The following is an 18,009-nucleotide window of genomic DNA, read 5'->3' as shown; positions in this document are numbered from 1 at the left end:
TGAAAAGCGGAGCTATTTACTTATATACATACCTACATATACATATCTATGTATATATACCTATATATGTATATATGCATTTATTCTAGAACTGACATTACAAAGTATTTGACCGCAAAATTTGATTTCTTTAAGTGCTAGTTGTCACTCAAGCTGAGTGCGTCTGCATATATTCACTTACACATACATATGTAAGTAATTGTATATAATATATATACGTATATATTATATATGTGTTTGTATGTAGCACTTCCTTAGTCGGTTGTCGACCGCAAAAGTCTATTTGAAATTTAAATGAAGTCGCAAATGTTTATTAGCCAGCGGAAGAGAGACATTAAAATGCAAAGCGCAAGTGAAAATAAAAAAAGCAGCAATAACTTTTTTTCAATAAAAAGTTAGTTTTTCTTATAAAATAAATTGCTTGTAAGACATACGGCGCTCATTTATATTATTTCTAGAAAATTATTCACTAAAAAGATTATCAAGTCAAGGGCAGTATTGAGCAGTCTATCATTGGTGGCGTAAAAAACAGGGTTGCATTTTTTTCTATTGTTAAAAAATAGTTTTTATTTTTTATATTATATTTAACTTAGAAATATGCTATTTTCGTTCCATTATTTATTACTGAAATAAATTCAAATATAGTTGTAGGTAAAAACTAAAATAAATATCTTCCACAATTCCCTCAGCTCACCCTCGAAGAGCTGCAACTAGCCACTAGCAGGCGCAAGACCAACAAGTCACCCGGCCAGGACGGAACCCCAGCGGACCGGTAGTACTATTGAATATCTACAACGCCTGACTCGAAGCCGAAATAAGTATACCCTGAACCCTGGCAAAACAGCGGCTGGTGCTAATGAGTAAGTGAAATTTAGATCCCAACCTGCCATCAGCTACCGTCCACTATGCATGCTTGTCACAGCGAGAAAGCTCTATGAAAGGCTACTTAAAGCCAGACTCGAAACGACAATCAACGAAGCTGGAGGACTCTACCCCAGACAACACGGCTTTAGAGACATTTAGTCAACTCCAGGAGCTTTAAAATGCGTCATTGAAAGTGTAGAAGCCGCACAGCGTAGATGTCATAACTACAAAAGAGTGCTAGTAGTGTTGCTGGCGATTTTAGATGTAAGAAATGCCTTCAACAGCGCTAGATGGGTGGATATGATTGACGCTCTCGAAAAAATCTTTAAAATCCCTGACTATCTCAAAGCTAGCTTAGTAACAGAAAACTGCTGAACCAAACTAGAGAGGCACCAAACAGATAGCGGTCACATCAGGAGCAGCACATGGATCCATTGTAGGCCCAGACTTGTATAACATCAACCTCAACGCAATACTAAAACTCGAAATGCCAGACGAATTATATTTAATTGGCTACGAAGACGACATTGCAGCAGTAATTATAGCACAAGACACAGAAGAAGCGCGAAGAAAGCTTAATCAGATCATGATACGGACGCAAGCACGGCCCGACTTATACAACCTCCAGCAGTTACAGAAAAAACAGAACTACTGCTGTTAACAAATAAGCACATAGGCTTCGAAATGAGTATGCAAATGATTAGGGATATTATTAGAACACAAAAAGCAGCAAATTAACTAGACGTAAGACTGGACCCAAAACTAAACTGCTGGCTACAATCCAACACGCCGCAGGAACGGTATCGAAAATCACCTCCCAACTGTGCATATTAATGGCCAACATAGGGGGATCCAGGAAAGAAAACAAAAAGCTTCTAATGCCGACGACAATCAGCGTCCTATTATACGGAGCTGAGATCTGCACAGATATAGTAGAAAAAACGTCATATAACCAGATTCCCCCAACAAAATAAAAAAAAATAAATTCCTTGCCACCACACTTCCATATTATTTCAGCGAACATAGAGAAGGTGTAAAATTACAAGTCAATTAACACTTGTAGCGATCGGCTGACAAAACAAAACACACACACACACGGTCACACACATGGAAACACACAACCACACACACCGTTGGCGAAATGCAAACGCGGAATGCCCTAATGACAAAACAAGATCAAACAAAGTGCTGTGGCGATAAGCGAATTGGGATATGCAAATGCAAACGGTGTTGCCAATGGGTGAGAAAAATAAACAAATACACAAAACAACAACACATACAACGACAGTTAGCTATAGCCATAAATAATGAATAAGAAACAGCAAATCACAACGCCAAATCCCGATTGCATAAATTAAAATGTTAATTCGCCTAAATGAACTGCCACAAAGCCGCAGCGAAACAAACACGGCAACAACAAATAACACAGCAAAGTGAATTATTTTCGTATGCTTGCAGCCGAAAAATGTCATTATCCATAAAGAGTGAACACCAAATGCGGCTTGGTGCAACAAAAGCCAGCAAACGAGCAGCGCTTATTGACAGCGCACAGTAAGGCGACTGCTACTGCGCCAGCGCTTGCAACGGCGAGCCATCTCGGCAGCTTTGCACAAAATTAATTAGCATATCAAATACAACATAATTGCGATAATCGCACGTTAGCTGCCGCGGCAAATTTGGTGAATTCGCTAAATTTGCTTGCCGCCGCGACAGTTGCAGCCGATCAACCGGTCAACGAGGCGGCCAACCTGCCGGCCAATCGCCAATTTCGTAGGCCGCCTGCCTGTCTGCCGCCTGCCATCTGCGTCTTAGACTGTCTGCATTTCTATATTTGTATTTGCTTAGCTAAGCTTTGTGTATTTGTGTGTATCTTATGGCTTTGTGAGCCACTTGTTTACGGTCCATTTATAGCGCTCAGGCTGTTGCATGCTGGGCTGCCACTACGCGCTTGTCGCTGGCCAGCGATGACCGCACGCCGATAATGTACTGGTACAATAAGCGTGCCACTTAAACACAATAATTAATATATAGACAGTTGTTATGAGTTAGTAGCTGTTGGCCAAAAAGCCTTTAGAAGGGGAAGTGCATAATTTTTCTTTGATTCGTATTGTGGCGAGCGAATTTTTGTGTAATTGCAGTTTGAACGTTATGGTTTTGAGTTGGAAAATAACAATCGGATGTTGTAATTGAATGTTGGCAATAAAAATATTTTTACTGTTATATGATCTCTACTTAAGTATGCTCCACAAGCGAGTGTGGTACTGTAGGAGAATGCCAAATTATACGAAATTAATCGTTTCCTTCTACTCGTTTTTATGTTTCCTACAACGCATATTTCGTTTCATTTTCTAAACTTATTTTTTAATATAATCCTAAATGTAGGCAACATTTTATTGTTTACAGCAAATTATATTCTCCGCAAGATAGATTCCTTATTTTTCTAGTTGCTTTTTTCATTTGCTTTTGCACTTTATTCGTGGACCTGATATACGATACCTGTCATCCTAAAGGTAGGCAACATTTTTTTTGTTTACATCAAATTATAATCTCTGTATGATTTAGTCTTTATTTTACAAGTTGTTTTTTTCATTTACTTCTGCATTTCATACGTTGTCCTGAAATATCAAACCTGTCATCCGAAATGTATTCAACACTTTAGTTTTGTACCCTAAATTATAATCCGTGGGATGTATACTTTACGGCAAAATCCCTCTTGAGCTCGTCACGAAGTTGCCGACGGGTTATAGATACCACAGTATCATGACGAAGGCACGGACGAGCTGACAACACTTCACCACGGTTGTAGTAATAAAGTATCTAACTAAGACCAGAACTCCTGCCGGTGTGTTCGTTGCTCCTCAACAGCATAGCATACAGTTAGGAAGTTTTATTATGATTGGGGGTACGAAATTGGATAGTAACATCCTAAATGTAGGCAACAGATTATTTTTGTTGAATAAACTATATTACCTACGAGATGAGTGAGTTTTATTTGAGTGCTTTTTCTTCCTTTTTAGCTGATATCTGGAAATTATCATCCTACATGTAGGCTTCACATTATTTTGGTTAAATAATTTTCATTATCTGCGGATGTATTTTGTTCTTCTTCTTCCTTGACTTTCAGACGATATCTAAAAAATGATCATCTAAAATGTAGGCAAGACATTATTTTTCATATTAAGTTAAATATTACTATACATATATTGTTTATTCTTTGTGTTGTTGTTTCTTTCTTCCCCATTTATGCGACTATCACTAAATATCATACTAAATATAGACGAGACGTAAAATTTCAGCTATTCGTTGTCTCACATATACAAAAATAAGCACGTCGCTTCCTCCCTTGCCCTTCAATTATTAACCTGAGTCCCACATAACTTAGTAATCGTTGCAAAAGTGTCCAACTTCTACTTTTCAATGCCGGCGGTATGATCTGCGGTTCCACATATGTACATATGTGTTCTCATAACTTTTCGTCGTATATATATACACTGAAGTGGAGCTTTCACCTTGTCATTACTTATTAATCCGAGTCCAGATCACGCTTTTTCATATGAACGATATGTTCTTTGGTGCTACGTATGCCTTCTCATAGCTTATCTGTGTGTATATGGACTGAAGTCGAGCCTTCGGCTTCCCATTACTTATTTACTTGAGTATTATTGTCCAGATGTCGCTATTTATATTGACAATATATTCTTTGGTGCTACATATGTCTTCCTATACCTTTTCGATATACAAATTATGGCTTCGGAGTATTATTTTTGTTTTGTTATTACAAATATTAACTTTTTGATTCATTAACATAATATTCATTAATAATAATCTACAATCAGGCGCATATCGATTGTCGCCTAGTAGAATACTTAATCCCTTTTTAAAGCTCTTACAGTACTTTGACATTGTTTTTGCGCTGATTTTTTTATAATAATTTTAAAACAAGCATTCTTCAAAGTTTCTTTTTCATTGGAATTTTTTTATAACACACTTCGCTCATTAATTAAATTTGCATATAAGCTATAGGCCACTATTTTTGCAACGGTTGCATAAAAGTGTTTACAAAAACGCGTGAAACTTAATGCCGTATTCAAATTCTATTCACACATTTCATAATTGCCAACAAAGCAGCGTCTTATTAATAAAATTTTGGAAGCGATAAAGAAATAAAAAACGACTGTTGAGACGCGCTGGCAATATCTATAATTCAATATTATCAATCAAAGTCGGCAAATCATTAATAAAACGAAGAATCGCAGTAGCCAAGAGCGCTGCGTGGCGCCACCAACAAAAATTGTCGCATCAGCATAAGCGCCACAAATGAGGGCAGCACTATTTGCACGCAGTGTCGCTTATGCACGGCGACAATTGTCGCCAAAGTGAAATGTAAATGTCTGCTGGTCACAAAAAAAAAATTAAAAAAATATATGACAACAAAAACAGCAATTAACCGTTGTAGTTACAATTTAATTTATGTGTGAATGAAAATTGAAATGTTTTGGCGACTGTTTGTTGCTGTTGTTGCCAGTGTTGTTACCGGGGCTGTTGGAGTTGGTGTTTGTGGTGACGCTGTTAAAAAGTAAGTACTTCTCATGTTCACGCCGCTGTTGTTGCAACTAAGCAACTGTCAACTGTCAGACGTCAGCATATTTTCACGTTGCTGTTGTTGTTGTTTGTTGAATTTGTTAGTACGCGTCAGAGGCGGAGTAAAAACATTTAAATAAAATAATTTTATTGCCAAAAGTGAAGCAAAAAAGTGAAATGAAGTGAAGTGGCGTGGTGTGGCAGGCAGCGGGCCGCGGCGCATGCACACTGTGCTACTTAAAATTACACTAAAATGTAACATTAATGAAATTAAGGAGCAAAAAGTAGCTAACGCGAGTACATACAAATAACAATTTCAAAAATTAATTTGTTAAACAACAAAAAATATTTGCTTTTAAAAGTGTGTGCGTGTTCCGCACTCATATGTTGTTAATGCTGTTGCGCACTTCTTTTAATTTTTTTATTGTTTTTATTATTTTTATGTGTCCGCGTTGAGTTTTGCTGCCAGTCAAATTACACACATTTGACCTTAATCGCTGCTTGCCACTTTGTTAACACCAAAAACATTTTTATTAGCAACATTGCTATTTCACTTTTATTTAATGTTTTTATGAGTTTTTTTGTGGTGCGAAGGCTTTGTTTAGATCGCCAAATAGCAAAAGTGCTAATTACAAAAATTAGTAATAAAAATATTTTTTTTTTATTTTTTAACAATTTAAGGCACTTTATCGTAATGCCAAAAATGGTGAAAATCAAGTCATAGGGTTGTTTTTATATTTTTCTGTTTTATTTTGTTTAATTTCTTTTGATAGGAAATTTTTTACATTATATTTATTTTTTATTAATTTTTTGGTGTTATATAAATTTAATGGTCCCGAGATATGGGGTTTCATCAAAAAGTTGATCGGTTTTCGGTTAATGGCAATTTCTGGGTGTCGCAGTAATCCGATTACGCCCATCTACCAAATCGTTTTTTTATACTAGTGAATCTGCATACAAAGTTTCATCAAGATATCTCAATTTTTGCTCAAGTTACAGCTTGCACGGGCGGACAAACGGACGGACAGACAGACAGTCAAGCGGATTTCAACTTTTCTCGTCACCCTGATCATTTATTTATATATATAACCCTATATCTATTGCAAGAGTATAATAAGGCAGTGTCTTCCTTAGATTGATAGATAGAAATGAAGCTTCTGCCCTGCGACCTATGGTCTATTGTGCCATATTTTATATTACATACGGTCACAATGGTCCAGCACTCTGAACAATTCCAGGCGTTTGCTGGGGCGACTGAGGTTATGCGATCCCTGTCCACGTAGGTGGAACCTGGGGACATTCAGTATAATTTTAGAAGTTCCGGTGAGTATTTACAAAATATTTCTCTGCATGAGTCAAGATTTTTTTTAATTATAGCAACGCTTTACGTTTAATGGTCGAGTGTAGAGGCGCCTATAGCCTTTCGCATGCCGCTGAGTCACGTAATATATCAAACGAAAGTTCATTTTGTAGTTCCCTGAATATATATTTAATATTGAATGAACTATATTAACAATTATTACTGTGCAGTACTCAATTATCAACAATAAACCCCACTAATTATATATTTTACGTAAATCACGTATATGTATATTTAGTGGTTCTAATCGGTGCACGCTTAAGGGAGTATTCTAGTCTAGAAATTTGAAAAAATCGATTTTTTTTCATAATTCGATAGTTTTGATATTCAAAAATATCTCCTTACATAAAAGGATTTTTCAAAACTCAAATTATTTTCAAAGTTATAGCCATTTTAGTGACGTGGCAACTAGTGGCAACGTTTTGAACGCGTTTTTCTCAAAACTCCTTTTTTTTGATGCGGTAGCCACAATATCTCAAGTTCTAATCAGTCGATTTATTTGAAATTTGGCATGAATATTCTTTAAATATATCTCTATCACTAGAAGCAACAAAAAATAAAAATTTGAAATTTATAATAAAAAAAAATCGACAAAATTGAAAAATTTGTGAAAAAATCGACCTTTTTTTTTGAGTAGCCGCCATTTTATGAAAAAAATTTTTTTTTAGTTTTGCGGCTTCATGTCATAGCGACAAAAACAACTAGCAAATATTGACAATTTTCATCTGAAATCTCAATAAACTATCAGGTAATTAATTATATCGTCACCTACATCACCAGTCACATTGAAAAAAAAGTGAGAATTGGTTATCAAATGGTTATATGTTGGTTATAAAATGGTTATATGTTGGTTATATCTGACAGGAAAATCTCAATAAATTAACAGATAATTAATTATATCGTCACCTAGATCACCAGTCACATTGTAACAAAATTCGAGAATTGGTTATCAAATGGTTATATCTTGGTTATAAAATGGTTATAATGGTTATATATTGGCTATATCTGACAGCAGAAGCTGAAAATTTAGTGCTACATATATGTAATATGATGTAGTGAATCGTAAGCAATAAAAAAACTCATTTTCGATTTTTTTATGATACGTTGTTTTGCATTTTAGGTGACGATATTTAATTAAAACAATATAAAATAATAATAAAATTAGGAAAGAAAAATATATTGCATTGAAAATTCGCATGCGATAATCAGCTGAAGTGGAATGAGCCAAAATATGAACACTTAAAGTCTTAATTGTAGGCTAACCTCAAAATCAAGCTTTACGGTGTATATATTTATAAACAAGTAGAAAATCTCCTCTGAATACTAGTCAAATTTAGACGCTCCCAGCAGCTTCAGCACAAAGTGCGCAGCTACGATTATACAAAAACAGAGAGAGAGAGACAGCTAGCGTGTAGGAGTGCAGAGAAAGAGACTGTTACAACAGCGTTGCATTGAAAATTAGAAACTGTCGCAAGCAATCAGTCTTCCGTGCGATTGTCTGACATCAACAAAATCAAAGCGACCAAATGTCAAGTGCTTTCAAGTAAATATATTTATAGCAAACAGCATAAAATGGCAACAAAATTTACAAAACGAACATATAGTAGCAAACAGATAGCTATAGTTATGGCTGTATGTGTACAACACAACATTGCGTTGCTGTGCTGCAACGCGCTTAGATCATAACAGCAACAAGTTGTTGTTTGACAAAACTGGCAATCTGTCCAAAACTTTGTGGCAGCAGCAAAATTTCAATGGCAAGTCATGTCAACAGTGCAACTTTTTCAACTTCAAAGCACTGCGTAGACTGCTATTGGTTTTTTAGTATTTGTTTTATATTTATTTCTATTTGTTTCCATTTTTCAATGTCTGCGTTGCCAGCGCGCAACTGGAAGGTCATGCGGTAAAATTGCCAATTTCAGCGCATATTACTACATTTATAGGTGGACGTTGCAGATAAGCTGCACTGTGCACTATGTGTCGCGCAGTGATGACAGCTACTTGCCACAATTCCATAAATTCATGATTTTTCGATAGCTGCATTTAGCGCGGCAATTTGTTGTCGAATCGCGAATGCAGCGCGCTACTATTGAACGCTAGATCGTCAAGTGATTTTCTCACTTTTTCTAGTTTTGCAAATATTTGCAATTAGTTGAAAATTAAACAGTAAAATTTTGATGTCACTAATCTGTGCATAGCATCAATGTGCATAGAAGCAAAGCGCAGCAAAAAAAACACATACTTGCCGCTTATGGCATGCCATGAGTTACAAACATGTAAAAATCGATATGCCACAACAGCAGCGGCGCGCGCTACATACCCAGCAGACTATAAATAAATGTACGTATATGTGTATGTGTGTGTGTAAGTATTTGAAAATGACAAAGTCAACGATTAGAATCAACTGGCCAAACGAGGAAAGGCGCGTCGCCGCGTCAATAGCAGCAGTAGCGCGCAGCTGCGGAGCAGGTGAATTGCTTTGCGGCGGGCGGACAGCATAGAAAAGTTTAGCACAGACAGCAGTTGAGCCCATGTTGTGCGCCTGTATTTGGCGTGGACTATGGAATTTTTCGCCTTTTCGCTGCAGCGCAATTTGATTGTTGCATTTGTAGACGACGAGGCAAAACACACAAACAGTGAAGCGTTGATGCGCTTGCCTGCCGGTTGGCCTCGTCTGCTCCTACTTGGCAGCGGTTTAAGCAGGAGGTTATAGTGATGCTGTTGCTTTTTAAGCTGTTTGTTTGCAGTTATTTATTTCTATCTTTTTTATATTTTTTTATAATACTACTTAGTTGAGCGTCGCGTCACTTGCTGGGAGCCAAGCAATGCGACGCACTGTGACGAGTGTTATGAGCTGTCACAGTGACAAGCGCGCACTGCACTTGTTCGCACTGAAAACACATGTTGTGTACAGAGCGACGCTTGGCTAGCCACGCTTGATTGTCAGCGTAAAGTGGAAGAAAGATTTATGAAGCCCGACGCGTTTATGGTCATGACATTGCCCGGTAGGCAGGCAGTGCGTAAGCAGCGCGATTAACTGACTTAGCTGCGACAAGCAACTGTGTGTATGTAGCATGCATGCACGCGCATATTTGGCGCGCAGCTGAGTGATGCCGGAAAATAGACGCGCTGCATATTGCACAAATTTGTGTGCGGCAAATGGGCACGCGCGCGCATGCGGGCGATGCGTCAAAATTAGGCGCGTCATTTATAATAAAGCAAACGATGCGCGCGACGTGCTAATAAGTCGCAGTGCGCTTCAAATATTTTAATGATATAGGTGTTTGCGCTGCGTTATCGCTGATATGGTGCACATAGCGCGAGCGTTTGTTATACTTTAGGCTGCAGCGGTAAGTTGTTTGGCATGCGTCAGCCTTTTTTGGCAAGCGCGCGTGGAATTTACCAAGTGTTACCATTTAGAGCGTGGTTTTTGTTTGTATTTATAGGCAATTGATTAAAACTATATTACGAAAATATTTCTTAGTTAGCAATTTTAGTTAACTTACCACAATTATTTGAAGTTGCTGTTAATGCGTGCTGTTTAAAGCATTTTCAGCCGGCGTGGGTTGTCTGGAATTAGAAGAATAAAGGAAGATAAATATTAGTAAAGAATTTTTAAGAGGAAGTGAAGTTAAAGATAAATGAATAATGGAATTTCAAAAGGTTTTTGTAATATCTAAATTTAGTTAAAAATGTTGCCTACATTTTGGCGCAAAGCTATATTAACAAACATTGCGAAAAAGCCCAGGTATAATTATTTTAACTGCAAAACAAAGCAAATCCAATGCAAATAGAATACAAATAGAATTTAATTTATTTTTGCAGCTACAGTGATTATATTTAGGCTTTTTTTGCAATTTTTGTCGTTTCAGCCTTGCGCCAAAATGTAGGCAACACTTTTATGCAAATTTTTTATATAGAAAATTTATATAAAATAAGGCTTTTAGGCAATATTTGTCATTTTAGCTTTGCGCCAAAATGTAGGCAACATTTTTATGTCAACTCTTTATATACAGAATTCATGAAAAGTAAGGCGGTTAGGTAGGAAGCTAATTCCTTTTCCAGTTAAAATTATTATTTACAGGCTTTGTCTCATTTTGAGTAAACCTCATGACTTAATTTTTGATTAAATTGGTGTTTATGCCAAGATGTAGGCAACACCTTTTCGCTCACATTTTGTTGTACCGATTTCATACAGCTTAAAAGGTTTTAAGGTGAATCTATAGACAATATTGCTGAGCTGAAGCATCATTTTGCTTGTTTAAAGTGGATCTTAATAAAAAAAAAAACAATAAAAAAATCATTAAAACGACTTTTTAAACTGTATACATACATATATATAAACCTATTTAGCATAAATCGATAATACATTCCATTACTGAATTTCCAAACACACAAAAAAAGTATTAGCGTTTAGCAAACAACTTTTCAAAATCCCAAAAAACGAACACCAAAATCTACCAGTGTGGGCATTGCACGCAAGCGCAAGTCATTAATCATTAGCGCTAAACGCTTTAATTTTCTTAATTAGCTAACAAACGAACGAACAAGCGAGTACAACTCGCTTTTTTCGAGCGCTGATCTGCATAGGCTACCAGCGCGGTGAAGAATTTAAGCCAAACGGGGCGTAGAAGCAGCAAGAGACCCAAAGCAACAAAACACCAAATACAAATTGGTAGAAACGGGCTGAACGCTGGTGTTAGAAATACACATACATGTGTAGTAGAGCGGCGGGCGTTGGCGCGGGTGTACATTAGCATAGCGAAAAGCAACGAGCGCATGCACGCCCACAATGCCCCGCAGCAACGAACGGCTAACAAATAGCTTAGAGAAGGTAAACGAATGTACAAAATGCTGCAAGTATGTGTGTATATTCGAAATGATTTGTTCAAATGTGTGTATGCGTGTGTTTGTGCTTGGAGGTAAGTGTTTTCCAAACAACTTGTTGCATGTTAGCCGCCGAAAAAACCAAACAAAGCGCAAAGACAACAACAACGCTAGAGTCAAACACGCACATGGAGACACGCCCACCAAAATTGTGTGCCGCTTGACCAACAACAGGCAACAACAACAATTAAGCAACCAGGGGACCCACCAAACGCTAATTGGAAATTAAAAATATTAATGAATGCGCACAAAAAATATTATATGTGTGTGAATGTGTGTGTTAAATGCGCGCTGGTGTATGTGTAACTGGATATTTTGAGGGTGGCAGCATTAAATTTCTTACAGCTGTTTCATAATACACAAGGAAACGCGGTGGAACGAAAGACTTAAGACACAAACTCGCAGCCCAACATACATGAATATTAAATATGCGCGATAATATATATTTATGTGTATATATATACATGCTGGTATGTATATTTTGAAAGTGTATACATATATATATGTATGCGTGTGTGTGCGCGCTGTTGTATTTGTAAGATAATCATGTTTTGTAGCGTCGCTAACACTTAATCAATCACTGTCCGCCACACATGCGCGCTAAAGCAAAAAAGAAGAGCGCATAATCAAAATACAACAACAGGCAATGTTGCAATAAAAAAAAGAACAACAACTCTAACAAGAAGATGGCAAGCAGACACGCTGTTGACGCTTAAAGCCAAAGCTAAAGTGAGCGCTACTGCTGCTACCACATACAGCGCTGAAGGTGAGTCGCGCAAACGCATTACAACAACAATAAAAAAAGAACGAACAACAACAGCAAAAACAACAACTTCATTACAGCTAAAACGACGCGTGATGGCCGGTTGGTATGAGGTGCGCGCAGATTGGCTAAACAAATGCGTTAGAAACAAAAGCAAAAACAACAACAACCTCACAATAAAATAAACCAGCAAAATCTCTTGAAAGCCATCAAACAGCTAATGCGCCAAAAGACACGCTGTCTCGCGCATCGTCGCCTTTGCCACGCTTAACAAGCAACCAGCCAGCAAGCGCGGCAGCAACCTTCACAGCGCACACGCTAAGCCGTTAAGCTGCATGCATAAGCCGCTCTAACCAGCCAACCGCCCACACCTTTGCGCACCCCTCCAATGCAGTGCATAAGACGCGCGCACTAAACTTGCATGCGCACACCGGCATAATGGCGAAAGCGCACGCGCATGCGCAAAACGCTTGCAGCAAAAACAAAACAAAAAACAGCTAAGAAAATATACAAGTGCCCGCTTTACATGCTGCCAGTGGAAGCGTGACGCCGGCCAGCGTTTGTTGTTAACACATTCGCTTTACCACCCGCCGCTGGCAAGCCGTTCGACGCGGTGATGGCGTTGTTGACGTTGATGCTGCAACCGCGCTCGCTCGCCATTACATAGGCGCAAGAACATGAAATTAAATAGCTTTGAACAAGCGCAAAAAATATTAGAAAATAATATGCACACAACAACAACAACTACGCCAATTGTGGACAACAAGTTGCTGACCGTTTGCGGCATTCTAAGCACAGGCACACAAACTCGCGTGGCTCATGCGTTGCAGCCATGAAATTGAGTGTTGTTCAACACAGTCGCTTGTTGTTGCAGGCATGTGTTGTTGCAGGCACTTGTTACTGCTTAAGCCTTGCAAGCCCGCTTTGAGCAGCAGCAACTGTTCGGCGACCGTCGCTGTTGTTGGCTTTAGCCGCCGGTTGTTTTATGGGTTTTAACTTAAGATCCAAACAGGTTTCGCCGCAGAATATTTGCGAAGCCTATTTTTTTAGCCGCTCGTCAAATGTGCTTCTAAGTTTTAACATCTTTTTATAGTTGGCTGTTTTCTGCTGCCTGCTTCACAGTCTGTAACTATTTGACCAACAAATATATTGTAAATAGTCGCAAATTATGATTAATGATTTATAACGCCGACTAACCACTACAACAGCAACAACTACAATAGTATTATCGATCTATTGCCTCGTCGCGCACATGCGTTGTCTAGCATTTACCGCTTCTCCAATTACCTTCTGACCATTTGGCAGCCAAGTTGCTAGGGAATGAGTTGAATTATGTTCGAATAAGCATATTTGGAGGATTTACGACAAAAAAAAAATTAATAAAAAATAAAAACCAGCAGTAGTGTTAACTATGCGTGTATAATGCATGTGTGTGTTCGTGTGGGAGCTGTTGTGTTGATTTCTCGCCCGCAGCGCGCCTAAAGGATAATTGCGCGCCATTCAAGGTCTATGTGTTTAAATATAAAGTTTATAGTATATATAAAGATATAAATATATTTATATATCTAAAGGTACATATATTCGTTACATAAACAAGATATGTGTTTGTGTATGTATGCTTATATTATAAATCCATTTAAAATCTTAAGATTGCAGTGAGCCAATGCGAGGTTTTGTATGGAACATTAACGAAGGTTATTTGAGAGGAATAGAACAAACTCGGTAAGAAAAAGAATAAAGTGATTTAAAGAGAAAAATAAATATTTAAATTATTATTAATTATTTCCATATGATTTTGATTTGTACGAAAAATTGTTTTTTTTTGTTTTTTGAAATGACTAAATATTGTAAATATTTTATTAAAGGAGTCTTCAGGCCAATTTCTTGTCAAAACTCATATATGAATTTTTTTAAATAAATAATATGTTTAATTATGTTCCAAATATTGAAAAAACAAGTACATACCATTTTTGAAATTTTTTAATTAAAAAAATATCTATTTACAATTTTATAAAATAAGATTAAATAATTAAAAATATATATAAAAAAAATAAAAGAAGAAAAAAAAGTATGTAAAAAAAAAATTTAAATTAGTTTTTAAAAAACTTTATTTAAATTTAAGTTTTTTAAATTTTTTTTTATTTTCCATGAAGATTTCAAACTGTTGAATAGTTTTTCTTTTAAAGCAATAGTGTTTCCCTAGTTTGGTAAAAAATATCTGTTTACAATTATATAAAACAAAATTTTTATAATTAGGAAAGTTAAAAAAAAAATAACAAATTAGGTAAAAAGTTCAAAAACTTTTTTTTAATTTTTTTTATTATTTTTAAAATTTTTTTATTTTTTATTTATTTTTTTTTTATGAAGAATTAAAGCAATTAAAAAGTTTTTGGTAAACAATAGTGTTCTCCCATTTTGGTGTTATATCGTTTTAGTACTCTTTGGAATTATTTAATTATAAAATAAACTTAGAATATTTTTTTATACTTTACAACAAATTAAAAAAATTAAAATTAATTTTAAGACCATTTTAAATTTTAATAAAATTTATTAACGAGAAACTAATAAACCACATTTTTTCATATATGTATAATTTTTCCTCATCTCTTTATTTATTAGTTTTACAACATTTCTTTTCTTCTTCTTTTAAAGATATAAGTTATAGTTTGTTATTAAAAATATTGGAAAAAACTAAAACAAAATAAAAAATAATTAAATTTAAAATACTTCTAGCCTTTGATAAAAATTAAGGAAAAAAATTTAATAAAAAGTAGTGTCTTATAAAATTTATAAAAAAAATAAAAAAATTGTTAATTATTAAAAATATTGAAAAATATTTTTTTATATTCTTTGAAAGGCATTTTAGTATAAAATTTTATTCCAAATTTTTTTTTAGCAATTAATAAACCTGTCCAAATGTCATGGAAAATATTAAAAATTAAAAAAAAAATAATTTTGCGTAAATTATTAAAAATCTTAAAAAATATTTATTATGAGCCTTGAAAATATTTAAATATACTTTTTATTTTAAATGTGTTTTGGTTTATTTTTTTCAATCTTTTGTTGTTCACAGCACTTAATAAATACATATGTAGTATGTCTTTAAAGCATGTAAACAATTTCTTATACAACATTTACGACCTTATTATGATTTACAACTCAACTTCAAATTGCCTAGACAACACAACCTGCCAAAAACAAAATTTGAGTTGAATAATTAACGTCAAATCTTCACTTTTTTGAGTTAGCAACGTGAAGACAAATATAACTGCAATCAGTTGCAATTCAAAATGCCAAAGAAATGATGGTAATAATTTCAACTCAACTGCCAAAGTAATGATGAGTTGATTCAATTTTAACTCAACTGTGTTAGGCTGTAAATCATAATAATATTATAAATGTTGTATACAGTGATCTATGTATGTTAATATAAAATATGGGCAAAAGTCAGTTGAGTGCAAAATAATAATAGCACAAAGAAATTTGAAATATTTGTTAGATATCACGAACAGAATAATATATACTCTAGCGACTTGTAACCACATAATAGCAGATTTTTAAAGTAAAGCTGTGTTATACTTTATACTCGACTGTGTCAAAAAAAAAAAAAAATAAAGATAACAAAAAAGAGTATAAAAACTAAAAAAAACTCTACTATATAGAAATAAAATTAATTGCAATTTCTATTTCACACATAGTAACACGACCTGCCTGACCTCGCCTAATTTGTCACAACAACAGCTTTGTGTAAACTTTTTCCGCCAACAATTAAACAGTGCTTTCAGTTTAGTGTTAAAATGACGGGAAGTAAGCGTAATTATTTTTTTGTTTTATGTTTATTTTTATTTTATTTCAAGAAGAGCTGTAGGCATTTTGATAAACTGAATTATGTAGGCTGTTGTTACTTGAGACAACAAAATTGTGTAGGCTTACTAAAGCTTTCACAGCATAAAACGCAAAATTTTAAGGCTGGAAAGCAACCAGACAAAAAAAAGAATAATAAAAAAGTGCAATAAAAGTTTATAAAAATTAAAAAATTTTGCTGAAATATTGAAACTGGTGTCGCGTGGTTAGTTAATAGAGAGCGCTAGTGCCACAAATGAGCGCCACATATACTAACACTGAAATATATGGCTGTAAGTCTCAAGTATAATTTAGCTAGACATAATATTTTTGCTTCCTTCATTTCTATTTCGCTTAATTAGGCGTGTGTGTTCTCATTTTCAAGTCTCACTTTCAATAAAAAAAATCCCAAAAAATTGTAGCAATTGCGGCACTCGAAAAAAGAGACTGAAATCGAAAGCCATCTTTGGTAGCTTGGCGCGAAATGTTTTTAAAGGCAATAAAAGTAGTGTGGATGTTTAATAGATATATGTATATATACATATATATAAATATACATATGCTCATATAGAAATTAATCGCGTAAAAACTGAGTTTCCTTACAACCAATTTCAGTGATTTATTAAAGGTGTGAAAAAAAGTTGAAACTGGTAGCCATATTTGTATGAACTCATTAAATGAAATACACAAAACAGCAACAAATTAATTCATTGAGACTACACTGTGACATTTGCGTGACATTTTGCGCCTTTTATGGCACACTAAAATTAAACTGAAGGCAACAACAATAAAGAAATAAATTAAAGAAGAAAAAAAAACAAATTAAACTAATAATAAAATACATTAAAAACACAAAACTGGAATAAAAAAATTTACAAAAATTGTAAAAGCAATTAGATAAAATTTTTACTTAAAAAAAATCCGACTTACAAGAACACAAAAAAAAAGTATAACAAAAAAACCTTTTAAAAATAAAAACAAATAATTAAAAATTTAGAAACTGAAAAATATTTATATTTTTTTAATTAAAGCAAATTTATATACATATTAAAATATTTTATTTACAAAAATTAAAAAGTATTTTCAACTCAAACAAAATTTAAAAAATATACAAAATTAGAATTTTAAAAACATTAATATTTGTTAATTAAAAAAATTAGTTTATATTTTTATTAAAAAATAAAAAAAAATTATAAATTAAAAAAGTAGAAAAAGTTAAGGTATAAATTAAAAAAAAAAATCTAAAGAAAAACAATTATAAATTATTTCACTTATTTGTAAATTTAAAAACTAGTTTATATTTCTATTAAAAAATAAAAAATTAAAATTATAAATTAAAAAAGGTAGAAAAAGTTAAGGACTACATTTAAAAAAAAATTTCTAAAGAATATTATTATTATAATTATTTCACTTAAACATAATGAAAAAATAAACAACAGCAGAAATTAGAAATTAGGAATTTTAAAAATTTAAAATTTATAAATAAAAAATCTTTTAATTTATTAAACAAATTAATTAAAATTTTAATTGATAAAAAGTATTTTCAACTTACGCAAAACTTAAAAAAATAAACAAATCGGGAAAAAAATTTAATTTATAAAAAAATTATTAAAAATTTTAATTTCATTTTGAAATTAAAAAAATTAAAAAAATAAACCAATTTAGACGTAAAAAAATAGAAAAAATTAAGGAAAAATTACAAAAAAAAACT

The 18,009-nt window shown here is 34.0% G+C and overlaps 1 protein-coding gene across 1 annotated transcript in view; it reads right to left on the bottom strand.

The window, feature by feature from the left end:
- The window catches only part of LOC126762144 (zinc finger protein 865), a 124,084-nt gene that overhangs the window by 31,633 nt on the left and 74,442 nt on the right, over positions 1 to 18,009 (bottom strand). The window contains exon 2 of the mRNA XM_050478676.1: positions 10,312 to 10,375. The gene's annotated coding sequence lies outside the window, so the exon portion shown is untranslated. The remainder of the gene's footprint in view (positions 1 to 10,311; positions 10,376 to 18,009) is intronic.

This window comes from Bactrocera neohumeralis, chromosome 6, assembly GCF_024586455.1.
Source record: "Bactrocera neohumeralis isolate Rockhampton chromosome 6, APGP_CSIRO_Bneo_wtdbg2-racon-allhic-juicebox.fasta_v2, whole genome shotgun sequence".
Lineage (NCBI taxonomy): Eukaryota > Metazoa > Arthropoda > Insecta > Diptera > Tephritidae > Bactrocera > Bactrocera neohumeralis.
This window is presented reverse-complemented; position numbering and strand designations above follow the sequence as displayed.